The following is a 22487-nucleotide window of genomic DNA, read 5'->3' on the forward strand; positions in this document are numbered from 1 at the left end:
ATATACCCCAGTGCTAAGTTCAGTGCTTGACACTTATTATTTACAAAGCCTCAATTAAGGACAGAGGAGTTGTCAAGCAAGGTGTTTTACATGCTGATGAGGCATGAATGGATGTTCTAAAGTTTTAGTGTCCATAAGCCTGCTTGTTTTAGTTGTAAAAACCAAGCATTTCCAATATTTGCTGTGATCTGCCATGTTAAATCTGTTTATAAGTGCTCCTTCCGTGCATTACCGGACACTGTCTAACTTGACTGGGCTTGCACTTAATATCTAGGTTTTAAAAAAACCTAACTTATGAGAAATGGCAGTGTCTTTGATTACTGGAATGAAAGCTTATTTTCCATATTAGGGGAAGGCACTTAAACAATAACGCTATTCAATTCAATTCCTACCATTCTATGGCCGTGAGCAGAGACCACTAGAGCTAAGGTGCCTTGACCCTGGCTTCCAGTGTAGCACTTAGGTCTGATCGTGGATGGGGTGCTGATTAACAGAAAGTGAATCCCTTTCTAATCAGAATAAATATATGTAAGTATATAGACTGCTACCGTGTTAATCCAATCACTTAGCCTCTCCTGCTTTGATTACTGTATCAGCTTCTTTGCTGACCTCCGGGTTCCCGTCTCTCCCCACTCCAGTCCATACTTCACTCTGCTGCCCAGATCATTTTTCTACAAAAAATGTTCAGTCCATGTTTCCCCACCCCTCAAGAACTTCCAGTGGTTGCCCATCCACGTCCGCATCAAACAGAAACTCCTACCGTCGACTTTAAAGCACTCAATCACCTTGTCCTCTCCTACCTCATCTTGCTACTCCTCTAATGACAACCTACTGACTGTACCTCGATCTCGTCTATCTCACCACAGACCTCTCGCCAACATCCTGCCTCTGGCCTGGAATGGCCTCCCCTTTCACATTTGTCCGTCAATTTCTCTCCCCACTTTCAAAGCCTCAATACCCCCCTTCACCTCTCCGCAGCTAAACCCTCTTGTCCCCCCTTTCCCTCTCCTCCTCCCCCCTCCCGTCTCACCCCCTCAGCACTGTACTCGTCCGCTCAACTGTATATATCTTCATCACCCTATTTATTTTGTTTAATGAGATGTACATCACCCTGATTCTATTTGCCATTGTTTTTACGAGATGTTCTTCCCCTTGACTCTATTTATTGCCATTGTTCCTGTCTGCCTGTCTCCCCCGATTAGACTGTAAGCCCGTCAAAGGGCAGGGACTGTCTCTATCTGTTGCCGATTTGTCCATTCCAAGCGCTTAGTACAGTGCTCTGCACGTAGTAAGCGCTCAATAAATACTATTGAATGAATAATAATGTTGGTATTTGTTAAGCGCCTACTATGTGCAGAGCACTGTTCTAAGGGCTGGGGTAGATACAGGGTAATCAGGTCGTCCCACGTGAGGCTCACAGTTAATCCCTATTTTACAGATGAGGTAACTGAGGCACAGAGAAGTTTAGTGACTTGCCCACAGTCAACACAGCTGACAGGTGGCAGAGCCGGGAGTCGAACCCATGACCTCTGACTCCGAAGCCCAGGCTCTTTCCACTGAGCCACGCTGCTTCCCACGCTGCTTAATGAAGGTACATCATCTGCAAGAGGCCTTCCCTCAATAAGCCCTTACTTCCTCTTTTCCTATTCCCTTCAACATCACCCTGACTTACTCCCTGTACTCACCACCCCCTCCTTCAGCACTTACACACCTATATTCATAATTTATATTAATGGCTGTCTTCCTCTCTAGACTGTAAGCTCGATGTGGGCAGGGAATATGTCAGGTTCCTGTGTTATACTGCCCCAAGTGCTTAGTACAGTGCTCAATAACAATAAATATGGTTTGGTTGATGTTGTTGATTTGGTTGCTAATGTTACCAGCCTGCAGAGACGGAGTAACATCTTAAAAAGATGGAGGAAGTTTATGGAAATGTGATTTTTGTATTTTCTAAACATATAGAGGCATATAAAGTTGAAGTTATTTCCCGCTTGTATTCTCCCAAGTGCTTTGCACACAGTAAGCGCTCAAATACGATTGAATAAATGAACTTGGGTCACCATCTTATCTGATTAGTTTGAAGACTTCACAGGAGTCACCAGTGTACAGGGAGAATAAATTCTGCTTTGGAAAGGGCACTTCACCAGGTGCTTTGAAGAGGAAAATGAGAGACAGTCTAAAGTGCTCTAATCATCTCCTATGTCCCCCAACCCATGAAAGCTGCTTATGGGCTGGTATTATGTTTACCAATTCTATCGTATTTTAAATTCTCATGTGTTTATTACAGTCCTCTGCACCATGATTTGCCTCTCCAGCTTTTCCTTCTGCCCCCTATTTTTCCTTTTATTCTCACTCCCTGCAGAGTTCCAACCCCAAGCTTGCAGCCATGCTCAAAACAGAAAGTTGGTAGCCCTGTTTGCTGAATAATTAGTTTTTAATATGCAAAAGAGGCTTTGGAAGAGAATTATTTGCCATTGGCTATTGAATGCATGCTGAGACTTGAGTATTTAACTTCGACTATTTTGGAAGCGGTTTTAAGCTCCACTGATGTCCCTTTTCTCATGATTAATAGTTTACAGAGAAAAGTAGGTGATGTCTCACTTCCACTCCGATTTATAAATGCAGTTAGCCTCAAAGCTTCCGACAGTTGGGCCTTCAAACGGGGAAAACTAAAGGTCCTAAAAGACTTTTATTACTTCTCTTAATGTATTTTTTTCAAATTCAGAGAATAGTCTGTCCTCTGAAGTATTTAAACGATGGAAAAGTAGCTTGCTAATGTACCATAATTGTGGGCTCCTTTCCAATTGTTTGCTCCGAATTGCTGTTCAAACAGCCTTTCTAACAAAACTACAAGTTAGAGTTGCCCTGGGCAGAACTGTGTTCCTCTAGGGTTATGGGGAAATGGAACGAGTACGTCAGGGTTTTGAACCGTTCCAAGAAACCAGGAGTCAGTCTTCAAAATTCCCCGAACTTCTTTAGAAAGCTGAATTGAATTGCTTCTCTATAATTCAGCTCGAGCAGAACTTTGAGCTAAGAGATTGTGACGTTCCCAGGTCTTCATGGCTGACTAAGGATTCCGGGGTAATAAGAAGATTAATTGTGGTATTTGTTAAGTACTCACTTTATGCCTAGTACTTCTTAGAGTCTTTCATAGCCCCTGTCTGCCCCTTTGCTCCCCCAAGAGCCTCACCTAAAGGCTCCTGGAGGCCTAGGCCTAGGCTAACCCTGAATTCCCTCCCAGGTAGTCCCCTGCTTTTCCCACCATTATTCTGTCAACTGCATGCACAGCTGGGAATCTTTACGGTTGCCCTGGCTTATTTAGTCAGAATAAATTCCAGTTGGTGTCAGCAAAAACTAATATCTCCTTTCTTCTCCTTTTACTGGATTGCCATAGGATAGAAAGACCCCATCATGCAAGTGCAGGCCGAGCCGGAACTACTGGACGGTGGATCCCGTGAAGGACTGTATTTTGGGTCCGTATTGTCCCGCTGAGCCAACTTTAGCCTAATATGGGGGCTTTTAATAAATCACTGGTATTTATTGAGAACGTACTCATTGCAGCCTATTTTGCTAAGTTCCTGGGAAAGTGCAGCAGAAGCGAAGCACAATTACCTGCTCTTGAGCTTACAATCCTATGGAGGAATCAGGTGTAAAAATATTTACTACGAGAGGGGGGGAGAAAAGGATCAGGTAGGTAAAACAGTGAATATGCTAGGAGGAAATACAAATTATTGATTTTTTTATTATTCAAGAGGTAGGGTATATGGATGTGCATACATATAATATGCAGCTATATGCAGATAACATGCATCTATATGCTTAGATATATGTCATAGGTCTATACAGGTGGCTCTTGGGTGGTAAAATTGGAGGTGCTGGGAATTCATCTGAGGGGGGCTTAATGGAGGAGTTGGGGTTTCAGAAGGTTTTTGAAGTGGAAGGGCTGAGTGAGGTCTGACTGGAGGTGGTCCAGGCCATAGGAAGAGTATGAACTGGAGTCTGGCTGGAGATAATAATAATAACGTTGGTATTTGTTCAGCGCTTACTATGGGCATAGCACTGTTCCAAGCGCTGGGGTAGTTACAGGGTGATCAGGTTGTCCATGTGAGGCTCACAGTCTTCATCCCCATTTTACAGATGAGGGAACTGAAGCACAGAGAAGTTAAGTGACTTGCCCACAGTCACACAGCTGACAAGTGGCAGAGCTGGAATGGAGATGGAAGAACTGAGCGCGGGGTACTTTTAGATGGTGATCTGGGAGGAGCAGGTACATATCATTATATAGATGACATAAGGATGGCCATTAACTCAGATTTTCAGCTGGCCTGTACCCCCTCTAGTCCACATGGAGAACCGAATGCTTGTGTAACTGATTTTTCTCTAGCGAAGCACCCCGCTTCCCTCCACTCAGCTCCCGGCACTAGAGTTCATTTGAGCCTGGAAGGAGAACATAAAGGCTATGGAGCAACAGGGAGATTGAGAGATCCCACCACAGAAATACTTTAGGATTGCCCAGAATCGGGGTTCGTCTGCAAAATGGCAGGGTACGGTTCACCGTTCATGTGCCAAGGCAGCGTAATGTTTTTGGGCAGGACTTGGGGTTTAATATCGTTTCCATGCACACGAGATGCTGTGCAACTAGATGGCACTGTGGACCTTCGCATGCGATTTTAGCTCCAATATTTATTGCTCCCTCCCCAGCTGGATCCGTGGTAGAATAATACAAGTCAGAAAGTATTTTTTGAAAGGCCCGCATCACAGACTATAAGAAAGTGATAATGCTTTTTGAGAAATTTAAGTAAGCCAGCCAGCTTAAAAGCTCTTCAAGGATATCTACCTCCCTTAAGGGCTCCGAAACTAGCGTTTCAAGAATATAATAATAATAATGTTGGTATTTGTTACGCGTTTACTATGTGCAGAGCACTGTTCTAAGCGCTGGGGTGGATACAGGGTAATCACATTGTCCCACATGAGGCTCACAGTCTTAATTCCCATTTTGCAGATGAGGTAACTGAGGCACAGAGAAATTAAGTGACTTGCCCACAGTCACACAGCTGACAAGTGGCAGAGCCGGGGTTCTGTAAATGTAAATGTAATATTTACATTTTAATTAGTTTATAAAAGTCCTTTAGCCCACAGAGTCGCTTTAGGTTTTTGCCGTCCTAAATGGCCTCCCTAACAGAGCAGCCTGTAGGGAGACACGTCCTTTATTTTGGTTGAAAAAAATTAAAAGGATTTGAGGGTGTTCAATCTGGTATTTATTGAGCACTTTATGCCCTGGGGAGAGTACAATAAAACTGTTGGTAGACGCATTCCCTTCCCACAGGAGCTTACTTACAGTCTAGAGGGGGAGACAGACATTAAAATGAATTGTGGATATGTACCTAAGTGCTTTGGGGCTGGAGTGAATATCAGGCGCTTAATATCAGGCATATCTAAGTGTAGAGGTGACGCAGAAGGGAAAGTGAATGGAGCGGGGAAACGAGGTTTGTCAGGGAAGGCTTCTTGGAGGAGATGTGGCATTAGCAGGGCTTTAAAGACGAGGAGACCGGTGCTCTTTCAGATGCGGAGGAGGAGAGAGTTCCAGGCGAGAAGGAGGACATGAGCAAGGGGTCTGGGGAGAGATAGATAAGATTGAGGAACAGAGAGTAGGTTGGCGGTAGAGGAGTGAAGTGTGTAGAGAAGCAGCGTGGCTCAGTGGAAAGAGCCCGGGCTTGGGAGTCAGAGGTCACGGGCTCGAATCCCGGCTCTGCCACTTTTCTCTGTGCCTCAGTTCCCTCATCTGTAAAATGGGGGAGCCTCACGTGGGACAACCTGATTACCCTGTATCTCCCCCAGCGCTTAGAACAGTGCTCTGCACATAGTAAGCGCTGAACACATACCAACGTTATTATTATTATTAGGTTGAGCGATAATGGCAGAGGCTGGAGGTGGGAAGGAGAAAGCCGACAGAGTGCCTTAAAACTGATGGTGAGGAATCTTTGTTTGAAGCGGAGGTGGATGGACAGTCTTAACAACCCTTGTGAGCTCTTCCCCTACACAGGTTTCTCCACTGCTTAGTATTTGGGCTCAGCCTTGAGGGCCCCTTTAAGACAGCAGCCAGGTGGAGGGGGAGTAGGAAGAGGAGGAAAATCTAAACCGGCCTCTTTCAATCCAGCTTCCCCGGACAGACGACGTAAGTATCTCTAATAACTTCAAGCGTGGCTCAGTGGAAAGAGCACGGGCTTTGGAGTCAGGGCTCATGAGTTCGAATCCCTGCTCTGCCACTTGTCGGCTGTGTGACTGTGGGCAAGTCACTTAACTTCTCCGTGCCTCAGTTCCCTCATCTGTAAAATGGGGATTAAGACTGTGAGCCCCACGTGGGACAACCTGATTCCCCTATGTCTACCCCAGCGCTTAGAACAGTGCTCGGCACATAGTAAGCGCTTAACAAATACTAACATTATTATTATTATTATTAACTTAGAGAAGCAGTGTGACCAATTAGAGCACCGGCCTGGGAGTCAGAGGATGTGACTTCCAATCCCGGCTCTTCCACGTGTCCTCTCTGTGACCTTGTTGGGCAAGCCACTGAACTACTCTTTACCTCAGTTACCTCATCTGTAAAATGGGGATTAAAACTGTGAGCCCCATATGGGACAGGGACTGTGTCCTACCTGATTATCTTGTATCTACCCCAGTTTTTAGTACAGTGTCTTGCACATAGTAAGTGCTTAACAAATACCACAATTATTACTATTAATTATACTTTTACCAATATTATTCTGGGGCCCATGTAATCACAGAGAGACCAAGAGATGTAGAGATTAAGAGAAAATAGGTTCAGATAGAAAGGGGGAACCAGCAAGTGTGTTTAAAAAAAATCAGTGAATGTTTCCACCTATATGCCCTCAGTTCTGCTCTAATGGGCCATAACCTATGGATCCTCCTCGACTCCAGTCGTGACTTTGGAGCCTAGGAACCCGCCATTCAGCTCGATTAGCCACTGGGCTAATGGGGCGTCATCAGCATTAGGTCCCCACTCTTAGGGAGGACCCTGGCTGACTGAAGATACATCACGGTCAAGTGGCGCCACTAGAACCCCACCCCGGCTCACTGACCGATGGTCACGGCAGTCACAGGACAATGAACGTGAGGAGGCAGAATCTGGGCTTAAGGAAAGTGAGGTGGGGAACTGAGGCCAGAAGGGTCCACCTCAGCCCTGAGACCCTGCCTCCCTACCCATGCTACGTCAAAATGAAGTCTCTCCTGGAAGATCCTCTGGGTCTAAAACCAATTCCGGGTATAGATACGACTGAGACATCCCATTTGGCCTTCCCAGAGTATATCCCTGGCTTTCCTTTTTAAACTGATAATAGAGTATTTGTTAAACGCTTACTTTGTGCCAAGCACTCTTCTGAGCCCTGGGGTAGATGCAAGGTAATCAGGTTGTCCCAGTGGGGCTCACAGTTTTAATCCCCATTTTACAGATGACCTAACTGAGGCACAGAGAAATTCAGTGGCTCGCCCAAGGTCACACAGCAGACAAGTGGCAGAGCCGGGATTAGCACCCACGTCCTCTGACTCCCAAGCCCGTCCTCTTTCCACTAAGCCACGCTAGGTTGGTTGCTGACGGTCCAGCGGTACAGAATTTGTTCCAGACGTGAGCTGGGTCCCCTGACCTGTCCCGCGGAGGACCTGCCAGCTAAAAGGATTCTTCGAACCCGGCCTCGGTGGAAAACAGCTTGGAGACAAGGAGAAAATGGAAGGGACAGACTTGCTTAACTTGCAAATTCCTTGCATTCCCTACCCCAGATATGCACAGGATGAGGAAGTCAGCTCAGCCAATGTAAATGTGAGCATCTAGAGGAGGTCCCAACCTCCCCTTCAGCTGTGTACCCGGTGACCAGCCACCGCGGTTCCTGTTGACACCGGGTTGCCTCGGCTGTATTTACTGTCGCACGAAAAGGCCACGAGAGATCCGTTTCGGTGGGGAGGGCTCAGCCTCCTGGAACCTTCCCAGTTGGAAAATCTTAAGGATTCCAGGGAATCTTTGGCGGAGAGTCAAGAGTAGCCCCGGCGGAGAGGAGAGAGGGCCTACTGACAGTCACGCGGGAAGGAGGGAGGAAGAGGTGTCCGGGTGAAGGAAATAAAATCTGCTTCCCCTTGCGAGTCTTTGGGGGTTTCGTAAAAGTCTGCACTGCGGAGATGATCAGTGGATCTGTTGCAGGCAGGTGCGGAGCAGAGGAGCAGAAGGAAGGGAGGCTTGGCCCGGGGGTGGTGCATTTCACTCACTGAGGAACCTCGGAAGCTGCTACATGACCTTTCGGGGGTTTGTTAAGAGTTTACTTTATGCTAGGCCCGATACTAAGCGTTGGGGTAGTTTATCTGGTTGGACACGGCCCCTATCCCACATGGGGCTCACAGTCTTAATCTCCATTTTACGGATGAGGTAACTGAGGCACAGAGAAGTGAAGTGACTTGCCCCAGCTCACACAGCAGACAAGTGGCGGAGCCAGGATTAGAACCCAGGTCCTTCCGACTCCCAGGCCCATGTTCTATCCACTAGGCCACGTTGCTTCTTGTTCCTGTCGAGCCGCATAGAGTTAGCCTTGTCCCCCGACAGGCTCAGCCTCATACCCTCCCACCCTCCCCAGCCTTGCCGTCCGTGTGATTTATACAGCTTTCTGAGCCCTGTCTCCCTTCTGTATTCTCTGTCTATTCTTGTCACTTCTCTGATTTCTGCCAGGCTGACAAGGAATCCTGGGAGTGGGATGCATCAGTCCACGTGGATGGAAGGAATGAAAACTGGCAGGTTAGGCAGAACAACTGTGGCCCGACGATTTTACGAAAAAACAATTCCGAGGTCGATACAGTGGTCGGAGTGCTCCCTTGGATATCCCAAATCCTGGAGGCAGGCAACGTGTCCTAGTTTGGAAGGAGCACGTCCCTGGGATTCGGAGGATCTGGGTTTTCATCCTGTCTCCTCCACGTGCCTGCTGGGAGACTTGGGCAAGTCACTTAACCTCTCTGTGCCTCAGTTTCCACATCTGTAAAATGGGGATTCGACCGAGAGCCCCAAGTGGGACAGAGAACTGTGGCTGATCTGATTTTATGATCTCTACCTGGTGTTCATCACAGAATGTGACTCATAGCAAGCACTTTAACAAATCCCACAAGTATTAATATTATCATTCCTAGTTTGCTTGTGGAGTCTGTTAAGAAGTGCTACTAGTGGATCTCAGCTTCTTCCTCAGTTGCCCGGGAGAAACAATAGCTACTTCCCTTCCGCCTAGCAGGGATGCTACAGGGAGGCTCGCGATGTCTCCTGGAAAGAAAGACTTATTGTCCGTGGAGGCCTTCCCGGCCAGCACGATCGGGCAGCTTAAGTCTGCTAGTCGGCTACCTTGTTTTCAACCATTTTGCCTTGGTTTACAGTTCTTAATGGGTTCTCTACGAAGTGAATATCCAGAGTGTAGACACCACCGGCAATACGTGCAAACTCTTTCAGAGATTCCTCTTGGAACAGTGCTCCCCGGAAGGGAGAGTGACATCTCGGCGCTCACCTCATCGAAGGGAAAGAAGCTACCTGTCCTCATCCTTTGCAGATCTAACTGTGCCTTTCATCGAGCCCGGCCATTTGGTAGACATCAGCCCCACCGGGAGCCCCCCGCCTGGCTCTGCTCGAGTGCAGATGAAGATCCCTGGCCCGACTCCAAGCCCGCTGAGGTGAGACTGAGGCAGGATATCTCCACGAGGTGCTGTGGGTCTCCAGGGGGATAGACAATCCTCCGGCAGATTCGAGGGGTCTTGGGCTTGCACGGGATGAACATGCTTGTCAAGAGAATGAGGAGGACAAAAATCCATTTATGACCTAAATCTGCCTAGGTCAGCCCGGTCTCTGTGGGCACTGTGCTGGGTGAGGAGCAGCAAATCTTTAGAGCCCCCAACTGCTCATCCCAAAGGATGATGATGATGATGATGATGATAATAGTGGGTTTCTTTTTAATGGTCTTTTTAAGCACTATATGTCAGGCACTGTCCTAAGCACCGGAGTAGTTACAAGCTAATCAGGTTGGACACAGTCCCTATCTCACATGAGCCTCGCAGTTTCAATCCCCATTTTATAGACGAGGTAACTGAGGCCTAGAGAAGTTAAGTGACTTGTCCAGGGTCACACAGCAGACAAGTGGCAAAGTCCGGATTAGAACCCATGTCCTTCTGACTTCCAGCCCCGTGCTCTATCCACTAATAATAATAATGTTGGTATTTGTTAAGCGCTTACTATGTGCAGAGCACTGTTCTAAGCACTAGGGAAGATAGAGGGTAATCAGGTTGTCCCACGTGAGGCTCACAGTCTTAATCCCCAATTTACAGATGAGGTCACTGAATCACAGAGAAGTGAAGTGACTTGCCCACAGTCACACAGCTGACGAGTGGCAAGAGCAGGGATTCGAACCCATGACCTCTGACTCCCAAGCCAGTGCTCTTTCCACTGAGTCACGCTGCTTCTCTGATGCTAATCTGTGCCAAACACTGGGTAGTTACGAGCAGATCAGACATGGGGCTCACAACCTTGGAGGGTGGGAGAATAGGTAATCAACACCTGCCCTCCTTCCTACTTAGACAGTGAGTCCCATGTAGGACAGGGATTGTGTCTGACTCGATTCTCTTGATTGTACTCCAGTGCTTAGAACAGTGCTTGGCACATAGTAAGTGTTGAACAAATAAAACAATAATAATTGTTATTATTACCTGAGAAGCTCACACGAGCGCCAATCCGATGGCCAACCATCCTGCTTGCATACTCCCAGTTTGCCGTGCTGAATTGTAGCAATTTTATTGCTAATGAATCAAATCCAATTAATGCCACTGACCCAATGGTAGAAATAATAATTAAGGTACTTGTTAATCATCTGCTATGGTCCGAGGAGTGTGATAAGCGTTGGGGTAGATACAACGTGATCAGATCGTAGTCCCTGTCTCACATAGGACTCTCAGTGTCGTGGGAGGGAGAACAGATAATTAATGTCAGGGGGAGGGAGAACAGACAATTAATCCCCATTTTGCAGATGAGAAAAAAGAAGCACAGAGAAGTCAAGTGTTATGATCCAGTTTATTCAGGAGGCAAGCAGAGGAGCTGGGTATAAAACCCAGGCCTCCCGACTCCTCATTCTGTCCTCTCACCACTTGATCATGCCGCTTTGGCAGCAGTGGTTTCTGGAAATTGTATTTTCAATCGGCCATACTTTGCCGCAGGCTGCCTAATCAGAGAATGGCAAAACCAAGCCCGTTTAGGAAAGACCCCCTTCGGATTCATTGGACTCTGTGGCTGATGGGGCCGTTTGCTCCCCAGAGGAGTCAGAATCAGGACCCAGGATTGGGATTGTTCTCTCCCAAGGGCTCAGTACAGTGCTCTGTACATAGTAAGTGCTCGAGTGATTATCGCCACATGATTTAAAAGGTGGTGAGAGAGCTCAAAGGAAAGGCTCTCATTCCTTCACAATCCAAGCAGTGTGCTCTTCAGAGACTTCTGTAGTGCCTTAACTGGCAAAACCCAGGCTACCGACTATCTGGACAGGAAAAGTGACTGAGTCAAAACAGAAAACATTGTTAAGGTTTCCTGGACATGCTGAGTCGTTGTTCTTACAAATGAACAACAACAGCAGAAAAAAACTTGGCTTGGGGGCCAGGAGAGTTTGAAGCCAGTATCTTGGGGCATCTCCAGTACCGAAGCAGGTCTGCCCAGTCCCCTGAACCAAACCCAAATGTCCAACAACTAGAAGGCCAAAGAGCAATCCGAGCGGGATTCGACGAGAAAGGGGTCGCAGAATCAGAGATAAGCACTCAGTATGGTCTAGTGGAAAGAACGCGGGCCTTGGGTGTCAGGAGACCTGACTTCTAATCCTGGCTCCTCCGCTTGCCTGCTGTGACACCTTGAGCAAGTCACTAAACTTCTCTGTGCTTTAGATTCGTCATCTGAAAGATTTTTTTTTTTATGGTATTTGTTAAGTGCTTACTTTCGGGAAAACACCGTTCTAAGCACTGAGGATTTAATACCTGTTCTCTCTCCCCCTGTTTAGGAACTGTTAGACCTGTTTATCTTCATTTTGCCTCAGTGCTTAGAACAGTATTTGACACTTAATTGTTTAACAGATGTAATGTTTATTGTTATTATTATATGGCTTTTCTTCCAAAATTGCTCTGCAAGAAAACTCAAGAATTGATTTTCCTCCACATATTCTGATTTGAAAAACAAAGTTCAGCTTTCACTGGGGTCAAATGTCAGTAAAAACAATTCATATATTTCAAGAATCTATTCTGTCCAAAGGATTTTTATACATTAGACTTTCTCCTCCAAATTGAATTTTCCTCATCTTTTGTCCAGTGACTTCATAGCCTGAATTTAGGGATTCTGGTTTGAGTGGTTCTCTGTTTCTGTCGGGTTACTTTATTTACCACTGGGATCTGGCTTGCCGAGCTGGTCGTATCCATCTCATGGTTCTTGAAGTAGGAGAGAAGGGGGTAATGTCTAAGTCACACTAGGCAGGACCCAAAGTTCACGGGATCTTGTTCATTCTTCAATCGATGGGATTTATTAAGCTCTTACTATGTGCAGAGGACTGTATTAAGCACTTGAGAGAGTACAGTTTACCCAGGGGTCTGCCAGCACAGACTTGCAAGTGAGGAGAACAGCTGCAACACCTGCTTCTGGGCAGGGGATGGGGGTTGGGGAGGACAATCCTGAGGGCAAGACCCAGTCTTCCCCCATCTCCACCCTGATCAGTTAGCCACAATAATAATAACTCTAATGATAATAATAATAATGTTGGTATTTGTTAAGCGCTTACTAGGTGCCGAGCACTGTTCTAAGCGCTGGGGTAGACACGGGGGAATCAGGTCGTCCCATGTGAGGCTCACAGTTAATCCCCATTTTACAGATGAGGGAACTGAGGCACAGAGAAGTGAAATGACTTGTCCACAGTCACACACTGTGGTATTTGTAAAGTACTTACTAAGTGCCAGGCACTGTACTAAGCCCTGGGGTGGATACAAGCCAATTGGGTTGGACACAGTCCCTGTCCCAAATGGGGCTCTCAGTCTTAATAATAATAATTGTGATACGGGTTAAGCACTTAGTTTTTGCCAAGCACTGGGCTAAGTGCTAGGGTAGATACAAAATAATCAGACCTTGTCTCACATGGAGCTCACACTTACGCAAGAGAGAGAGAGAAGATATTTAATTCCCATTTGACAGCTGAGGAAACTGAGGCATAGAGAAATTAAGTGACTTGCCCGGGGTCACTCAGCAGGCAAGAGGCTTCATTCAGGTACCCTGCAAGCAGACTGGAAAATCTTCAGTGCCTTATCCACATGTTTAGAAAGGAGGCAAAAATTCAAAAAGTTGCAGGTGGATTCATGGCCTTTCAGTGGTGGGGGCCTAATCGGGTAGAGAGCTGTTTTCATTCTTTCCACTAATTAACAGCCTAAATCATGAACCAAAGGGTTGGTTTATTTTCAGGGTGATTGCCCAGGGCTCTTAATCTTGTTCTGACATCTGGTGACCCCAGGGAGAATGTACATCGCCTTGATTCTATTTAGTTGCCATTGTTTTTATGAGATATTCTTCCCCTCGACTCTATTTATTGCCATTGTTCTTGTCTGTCCGTCTCCCCCGATTAGACCGTAAGCCCGTCAAACGGCGGGGACTGTCTCTATCTATTGCCGACTTGTTCATTCCAAGCGCTTAGTACAGTGCTCTGCACATAGTAAGCGCTCAATAAATACTATTGAATGAATGAACACTGGGCTTCTGCTTCTGGGTTTGGACCTGGACTACTTTCGATGGGAGAGGAAGGATTAAAGTTCAAGGAGCGGAACTATGAGCCAGTAATGGGAAGAGCACAGAGGAAGAAATCCTGGGTTTCAGTACCAGCAATACCACTGGCCGGCAGCATGACCTTGGGGAGGTCATTCAATCTCTCTGATAGTTGATGATAAGGGTTGATAATTAATGGCATTTGTTAAGTCTTCACTATGTGCCAAGCACTTACTAAGCACTAGGGCAGATACAAGTTAATTAGGTTGATCACTTAACTTCTCTTTGCCTCAGATTCCTCATCTGTAAATTGGGGATCAAATACCTATTCTCCCTCCTACTCAGATTGAGTCTCACATGGGACATGAACTATATCCAATCTGATTAACTTGTATCTACCCCAGTGCATAGTACAATGCCCGGCATAGAGTAAGCGCTTAACAAATACCATTAAAAAATTAAATTAAAAAAAGTTCGACACAACCCCTTTTCCCACATGAGACTCTGTCTAAGTAGGAGGGAGAATGGGTATTAATTTCCATATTACGGATGAGGAATCTGAGGCACAGAGAAGTTGTGACTTGTCCAAGGTCACACACAGCAGGGAAGTGATAGAACCGGGATTAGAACCCAAGTCCTCTGACTCCCAGGACAGTGATCTTTCTACTGGATCACACTGCTTTCTCTGGGCCTTAATTTCCTCATCTAAGTGGAGACAAGTTATCTCCTCTCCCTACCTTTCAGGTTGTATACTCCATTTAGGATAAAATCTAATTATCTTGTATCATCCTCGGCTCACTGGAAAGAGCCCGGGCTTGGGAGTCAGAGGTCATAGGTTTGAATCCGGGCTCTGCCACTTGGCAGCTGTGTGACTGTGGGCAAGTCACTTCACTTCTCTGTGCCTCAGTTATCTCACCTGTAAAATGGGGATTAAGTGTGGGCCTCACGTGGGACAACCTGATTACCCTGTAACTACCCCAGCGCTTAGAACAGTGCTCTGCACATAGTAAGCGCTTAACAAATACCAACATTATCATCCTCAGCATTTATATAAAGGTATTTGAATATATATATATATATATGTAATATCTTTAATGATATGGTATGATTATACAATTCAGTTGTGTTCTTACATGCGTCGTATACCTTTGTTATTAATTGTGGGATTTAAAAAAATTTATCCTGTTTCTCCCAATAGATTGCAAGCTCTCTGAGGGCTTCAACAGTGTTCATTTCTTTGTAACTCTTCACATTAGTAGTAATAGTAATAACTGTAATAGGAGTTGTAGTAATGGTGTAGAAACAGCATATATTGAGTACCCCTGTCCTGTGGTGTACTGTACTAGGCACTTGGGGAGTACAGAATAAGTAAGTGATACAGTCCCTTCCCACAAGGAGCTTCCACTTTAAGAGGACTCTACTCTTATACTCGACTCATAGAGAACGCTCAATATGTACTGATTTTTTTCCTGGATCTCCTTGGCTATTTTAGGTGTTATCTGATATTTTATTTATCCAGCCCTAAATTTGGGGATGCAGGCATTATAAATTGTTCACCAAGTTGTCAGGTGCCAAGGAGCCGAAGCAGATGCTGCCGCACCTGGGTCAAAGGATGACCGACTGTAACACAAGCTGGCTGATTATTTCCTCTGAACAGAAGGTAGGTCATGACCAGGTTAAATCAATTGACCTCATCCTGACAATTCTAGGCCAGAAGCTGAAAACTCAAATTCTCCTTCCAGGCTAAAGAGCAAGGAAAATGTCAATTAATTAGGGGTGTGAAGAGATTCCTGCACATGCAGGGTCATGTGTATGTAAGGACCTTAGAAGCCCTTGGGCCTGGGGAATGGAAAGCATCATATAGGGAAGCTTGTGGGTGAAATAATGTGGGGGGAGAGTAGGATCTCTCCTGGCAAAGCATCATGAAGAATTGAGTTCAGAGACTCTGTGGCTACTCAGTTGTGCGGGAAACTGTCTCGGTTCTTCCCTGTTTTGTGCTCCCAGACTCTAGTCAGGGTTGAGGGGGGCGGTTCCCAAAGAGCAGATCCCCACATCCCCGGAGTCCACCCTTACACGGGTGACGATTCCACATTCCTGAGAACTTTCCCAACCCCAAATGAGCTTCGCCTCACAGAATCCTCTTCTTTTAGCTTCTGGAATGTTTCTTGCCTAGGCAGCGGTAATCCTGCTAAGTTATTAAAGCTGCAATTTTTCTCGTGCCGCCCCTACTGATTAATTATATCTTCCTTGAAATATCAGATCGGACAAATCACTGCAAAGCCAGCAGGGGGCTCAGAATGCCTTCTTGGGCATAAAGAGGGGCTTAAAACCACCAATTATGTTCTGACCTACTGAGGCAATAAGCAAACTAGGCCAGTCATCACTTGTAGAGCAATACCACATAATTTATGGAAAGAATAATGCATATTCAGTTTGAGAGGTGAAACCAAAGCAAAACTCCAAAGGAATGAACTCTGCAGCACATGAAAAAGAAACGTTTATTTGGGGTATTAAAAAAAGATTTTGAGCTCAACTTTCAAATTCTACCAGCTACAGAGCTGATTTTTGAATTGAGGGAGGTATATGGGCTCGGGTTATTTCAGATGATCTGATCATTTTTCTAGAATGACGTGGTGCGAGAAAGTCAACGCAATTTGTGGGAGGAAATAGTGCCATATGACATGTGCTAGGCCAAGCAGAAATTTTATGATGGATTTAGTGTGAGAGTCCCTCTGTGGGAATGTGGTTTGGGTTATGTCACCTGACCCAGGAGATTGTCAGGGATCCGTGGGAAACACCAGAAGGGCCTAAGAGTATGAGTCCTAGCAAACCAACTTGGTAAAAGTCAGCCATTGGGCTCATTGAATGGCCAGAAACTGAGGACGGGGTGCACTCTGACGCAGTAAGACTCCAGAATTTCAGGGAACTAAATCTGGGGGGGGGGGGGGAATTCTCCTTCTGAGAGAGACCACGCTTCATGAGCTATTTATACATGATATTAGAGTGACCATTTGTCTGTTTTTCAGCTGGTCCATCCTCTGCCCAGAACCAGTATGGCACAGGATGCCTTTTTTTTTTTTTTTAAAAAAAATATATATTTGGTAAGTGCTTATTGAGTGCCACTTACTGTACTAAGCACTGGGATAGTTGCAAGATAATCAAGTTGGTCACTGTCTTAATTCCCATTTAGCAGATGAGGAAACCGAGGCACCAAGAAGTAAAGTGACTTGCCCAAGATCACACACAGCAGACGAATGGAAGAGCTGGGATTAGAACCCAGGTCCTCTGACTCCCAGGCCCGTGCTCCTTCCTCTGGGCCAGTCTGCTTCCCCTTTACGTCTGGTAACTTTATTTTAGATGCCCAGTCTCCCTTTCAAATCAGTTTCTGCCTTGAGGTCTGTGGCTTGGAAGTGGTGCTTGTGTTTCCAGAGACCCAGAAGGGGATATGATGGCCCTGGATGTAGGGTGAGATCAGAGGTCGGGGTCAGAGGACAGAGTCCAGAGATCAAAGGTCCCCTCAGAAGCACATTCTAAGTGCTGCAGATTTCCTCGAATCCACTTTCCGCGAGTCCCTGTGTCACTATTACATTACACTACCTAACCCTACATAGCACAAGTCTGCTGTTTTGGGAGTAGCAAAGGGGCTTCTGGGATTTTCCAGTGGTCAGTGGCTCCCCGTATTTAGAGAAGTGATTTCTTCCTCCTTAATTCCTATTCTCTTCCTTCTCTCCCTCCATCCATTTTATCTTTCATTTTTGCCTCCTCTTTCCTTTCTCACAGTGTTATAGTTCTGCAGAGGGAGGAAAACAAGGAACAGATTGGTTCAAGTGAGACCCGGTCGACTAGCAAAGTGAGAGGGCATTCAGTTATTCAAGAAAACAACCCACATTTGCCGCAGTGTGATGGTGCTTGTTTTTTAGTTGAAAAAGTTCTGGATATAGCAGGCAAGAACACTTTTGATCAGGGGGAGGGAGGCAAGATAGGAGGGGTTGGATTACCTGGATAATTCTCCACTTTGCAATAACCGTGGTATTTAAGTGCTTCATATGCGCCAAGCACCCAAGTAAGCATTGAGATAGGTAACAATATAGGCAGATCAGACAGTCCCTGTCTCAGTTAGGGCTCACAGTCTAAGGCAAAGGGAGAACATGTTTTTAATCACCATTTTACAGATGAGGAAACTGAGGCCCCCCAGAAGTTAAGAAGTTAACCTCCCTTCTCTCTTTCTACTGTCTACCCCGGCTCTGCCGCTTGTCAGCTGTGTGACTGTGGGCAAGTCACTTCACTTCCCTGTGCCTCAGTTACCTCATCTGTCAAATGGGGATTAACTGTGAGCCTCACGTGGGACAGCCTGATGACCCTGTATCTCCCCCAGCGCTTAGAACAGTGCTCTGCACATAGTAAGCGCTTAACAAATACCAACATTATTATTATTACCCCGCACGCTCCGCTCCTCTGCCACTCACCTCCTCACCTCCGCCAAACTACCTCTCTTCCCCTCTTCAAAGCCCTACTGAGAGCTCACCTCCTCCAAGATACCTTTCCAGACTGAGCTTCCCCTTTTCCCTCTGCTCCTTCTACTCCCTCTCTGCTCCCCCTACTCCCGCTCTGCTCCCCCTCCCCCCTCTGCTCCCTCTCCCTTCCCCCTTTCACCTCCCCTCAGCTAAGTCCCCTTTCCCTCTGCTCCTCCCCCTCTCCCTTCCCCTCCCCTCAGCACTGTGCTCATTTGTATAGATTTTTATTACCCTATTTATTTTGTTAATGAGGTGTACATCCCCTTGATTCTATTTATGGTGATTGTTATCTGTCATTAGGCAGGGATTGTCTCTATCTGTTGCTGAATTGTACATTCCAAGCACTTAGTACAGTGCTCTGCACATAGTAAGCGCTCAATAAATAGTATTGAATGAATGAATGAATGAAAAGTGACTTGCCCAAGGTCCCACAGCAGCAGACAGGTGGCAGATCTGAGATTAGAACGCATCTCTTTGCCTCCAGTCCCCCCACCCTCAATCCTCAACCGCCTCTCTATGTTGGTACTTGGGAATTCAATGTCAGTTAATCATATTTACTGAGCACTTAGTATGCGCTGTGCACTGAACTAAACGTTTGAAAGGGTAGAATGTAACAATATAACAGACCCTTTCTCTGCCCACAGTGAGCTTAGGGTCTAGGGGTAGCTTATGACTCAGTGAATACAGCCATCACCACTGTCCACTGCCCGTTCAAGAGGTATTGAAGAAAAGTAGTTCTTAGGAGGCAATTTCAATTTCTGAGTTGATTCAGTACAGGATAAAACTTGCTGTTAGCAAGATTTAGCACTGAAGGTTCTCAGTGACCCAGCCTGAGCACAGACCATCGGGAGTGAAAGGGATGTCTTGGTACATGGAGAATCAGGGCACTTGTCATGGAAAAGGACAGGGTGAGAGAGGGGGGAGAAGGGAGAGACATAGAGCAGAAAGGCACAAGTAAGAGGGGCAAGGGATTTAGTGGGAATCAGAGCATCCAGTCATGAAGTCTTTTCCCTGGGAAAACACTTCAGTTTCCACCACCTTTAACAATCCGGCCGCTCTAGATCCAGGCTGCTGTGAGTGGATACCTCCTTAGAGCACTTCCTCAGCATTTTGGCTCAAGCCGTCAAAGACTTTTGTGTTCTTTCAAACATTTACTTTCTTTTGTTCTTTTCGGGGGCCCCCGATAAGGGGCAAAGGGTGGCCGTGATCGCAGGGTAAAGCTAGGAAGGAAGGCAGAGAAGGAAACCAGCGATGCTAATGAGTGGAAAATGATTCCATGTGGATGTTTTCATCTTCTTCTCACAGGGCAGGGGAAGGAGCGTAGGGCCAACCGGATTGGTGGATGGAAACAGGGACGAGAGGATTTTAGGGGAATATACCCTGTCGGCGGGAACGGCTCCCCCTTTAAAGAAAAACACTGACAGCCACTCTTCATTTTAGGGAAATGATCAATCGATCAGTGGATCGATGGTATTTATTGAGAGCTGTGTGCGGAGCACTGCACTGAAGTGCTCGGGAGAGTACAGTACAGCGGAGTTGGTAGATGCTTTCCCTGCCAAAATAAGATTGCAGATTACCGGGGGAGAAGACATTAATAGAAATAATTCCTAATATATAATTTATAGACCCATTAGTTGTTCTGTTCTCTGTGTGGATAGCAGGTTGTCCAGATGAGATTTCCAAGCGGTTGGTCTTTCGGAGATGCGTGAGACTCACAGATCTCCCACAGAGATGCCCCTTACCAACTGGAATGTGCGTAGGAAATCGTTCCACTCATCTCAGACTCGTTCCTCTGACATCCCACCTCCTCCGCTCCTCTAATCAGGCAGCCCGAGAGTCAGAACGGGGGTAGCGCCGCAGTCATAGGAAGCGGCGGCAAAAGGTTACGCTTCTTGAAATACAAACAAGCTCAGGTCAGCGCTACCTACGTGCCTTCCCTTGTGTTTGCTGCAAAGGCTGCCAGGGCTTTTATCTGGCATCGGCACTTGGGTTCAGAATGTTATCACAAGTTGCTCGGGGACTTGGGGTCTTGCCAGAGCATGGGGACAGATGGAAAGATGAACAGAGCAGAGGGCTGACTGGACGCAGGGGGACAGGGGAGAGGGACATGGAGGGGCCAAAAGGAGAGGGGATTAAGGCAGTGGGTGAACGCAAACCCAGCCTGCCGTGTGACCCTGGGCAAGTCACTTAGCATCTCTGTGCCTCAGTATCCTCATCTGCAAAATAGGAATTAAATATCCCTACGCTGGAAGCCCCTCATGGGCCAGGGACGGTGTCCAACCTGATCATCTTGTATCTCACAATGAATCAGCCGTACTTGGGAAGGTACAATACAACAGAATTAGAGGACACATTCCCTGCCCACAAGGAGCTTATGTTTGATGCGTGGAAAGTACTGATGATCACAATCATGGTATGAATCTGTTGGGTTGCTGGTGGGTTGGGGGAGGGAAGGAGTCCCCAGCAGAAAGTGCTCACGCTGAAGGTCTGTCCCGATCCAGCGACTGCTCAAAATTTCTGACAGAACCAAGTACTGTGAGGTAAGGGATGGCAGCGGTTCAAACGTTCTTGCCAGTCAGGATGTTTCCAGTGCCCATGCTAACTGTCCCCCACTCTTTTCCCTCTTACTCTTAGACGGTGAACTCCTTAGGGGCCGGGGATCCTGTCGCTATATTATCCACGTACTTCTTTCCCAGCGCTTAGTCCGGTGCTTTGCCCTTAATAAGTACTTGATAATTACTAGTAACGGTGGCATTTGTGAAGCGCTCACTCTGTGTCGAGCAATGGGGTAGGTACAACATAGCCAGAGATAGAATAATAATAATAATAATGATAATGTTGGTATTTGTTAAGCGCTTACTACGTGCAGAGCACTGTTCTAAGCGCTGGGGTAGATACAGGGTAATCAGGTTGTCCCACGTGAGGCTCACAGTTAATCCCCATTTTACAGATGAGGTAACTGAGGCACAGAGAAGTGAAGTGACTTGCCCACAGTCACGCAGCTGCCAAGTGGCAGAGCTGGGAGTCGAACCCATGACCTCTGACTCCGAAGCCCAGGCTCTTTCCACTGAGCCATGCTGCTTCTCTAGATAGAAGCCAAAGCAACTGCTTAAATTTGGGGCTCCTCCAGAGCTTTGCTGGGAACTCCTGCAATCTCACGGCTACCGCCCCGTTTGGGAAAGGCCAGGCTGGAGGCAGTCATTTATGAGACGCAGGGTTAGGAACGCTTAGTTTTGATCTCCTTTCCCAGTCAGAAGTGGAGCTCACTTCTGGGAGTCAAAGGTCATGGGTTCTAATCCCAGATCTGCCACTTGTCTGCTGTGTGACCTTGGGTAAGTCACTTCACATCTCTGTGCCTCAGTTACCTCATCTGCATGATGGGGATTAAGACTGTGAGCGCTTTGTGGAATATGGAAACCCGGAATAGGGACTGTGTCCAATCTGATTAATTCGCGCCTACTCCAGAACTTAGAACAGTGCCTGTCACACAGTAAGGGTTTAACAGCTATCGTTAAAAAGACCCACAGCTATTATTATGGTTTTATTTCATCCTAGAGTTTAGGCCCACACAAGTACCATTTGTTCTGAAGCAAAAGAAAATTATTCTGCAGGAAGTTCTCAGAGTGCCTGGTTTTATTTTACCTCACCTGGGTGTTTTCTGAGGACAGGTTTGGAAGGATAAAGACTTCCTTTCTGGAAGGAATGTTTTTAAGGGACACTAACAATCAGAGAGGTAGCAGGGAGCACAGCGGGTAGGTTTCTTTCATTTCCATGACATAGCATTCCTGCCGGGATAAATATACAGGAAGACAGATAGATGAAAAAGGAAGAAGGACGCTATGTCAGCGTCGGAGCAGTGGGGAGAACAAAAAGGTTTTCTTGCTCGTAGACCGAAAATAGAGAATAAGACTGAGGTCTTCCCCGGGAATAGTTTGTAAAAGAGAACTTTCGCCTCTTAGCGTAGCTGAGCCAGGTCAGGCTTCGGTGAACCGGAAACATGAAAGTTCTCACTGAGCGGTGACGCTTGACGGGAGGAAGAGAAATCTCCAGTTCCTTGCTTCTGCAGGAGGCAGGCCTTGGTCTTCTGAGATGGGAGCAAGACCGGCCAGCCCGGGAGCCTCGTGGCTTAAGGCAAGGTTACAGGCCTGCTTGGAAAGGGGCCGTCGCGCTTAGCA

Source organism: Ornithorhynchus anatinus, chromosome X2 (genome assembly GCF_004115215.2).
Source record: "Ornithorhynchus anatinus isolate Pmale09 chromosome X2, mOrnAna1.pri.v4, whole genome shotgun sequence".
In the NCBI taxonomy this organism is placed as follows: domain Eukaryota; kingdom Metazoa; phylum Chordata; class Mammalia; order Monotremata; family Ornithorhynchidae; genus Ornithorhynchus; species Ornithorhynchus anatinus.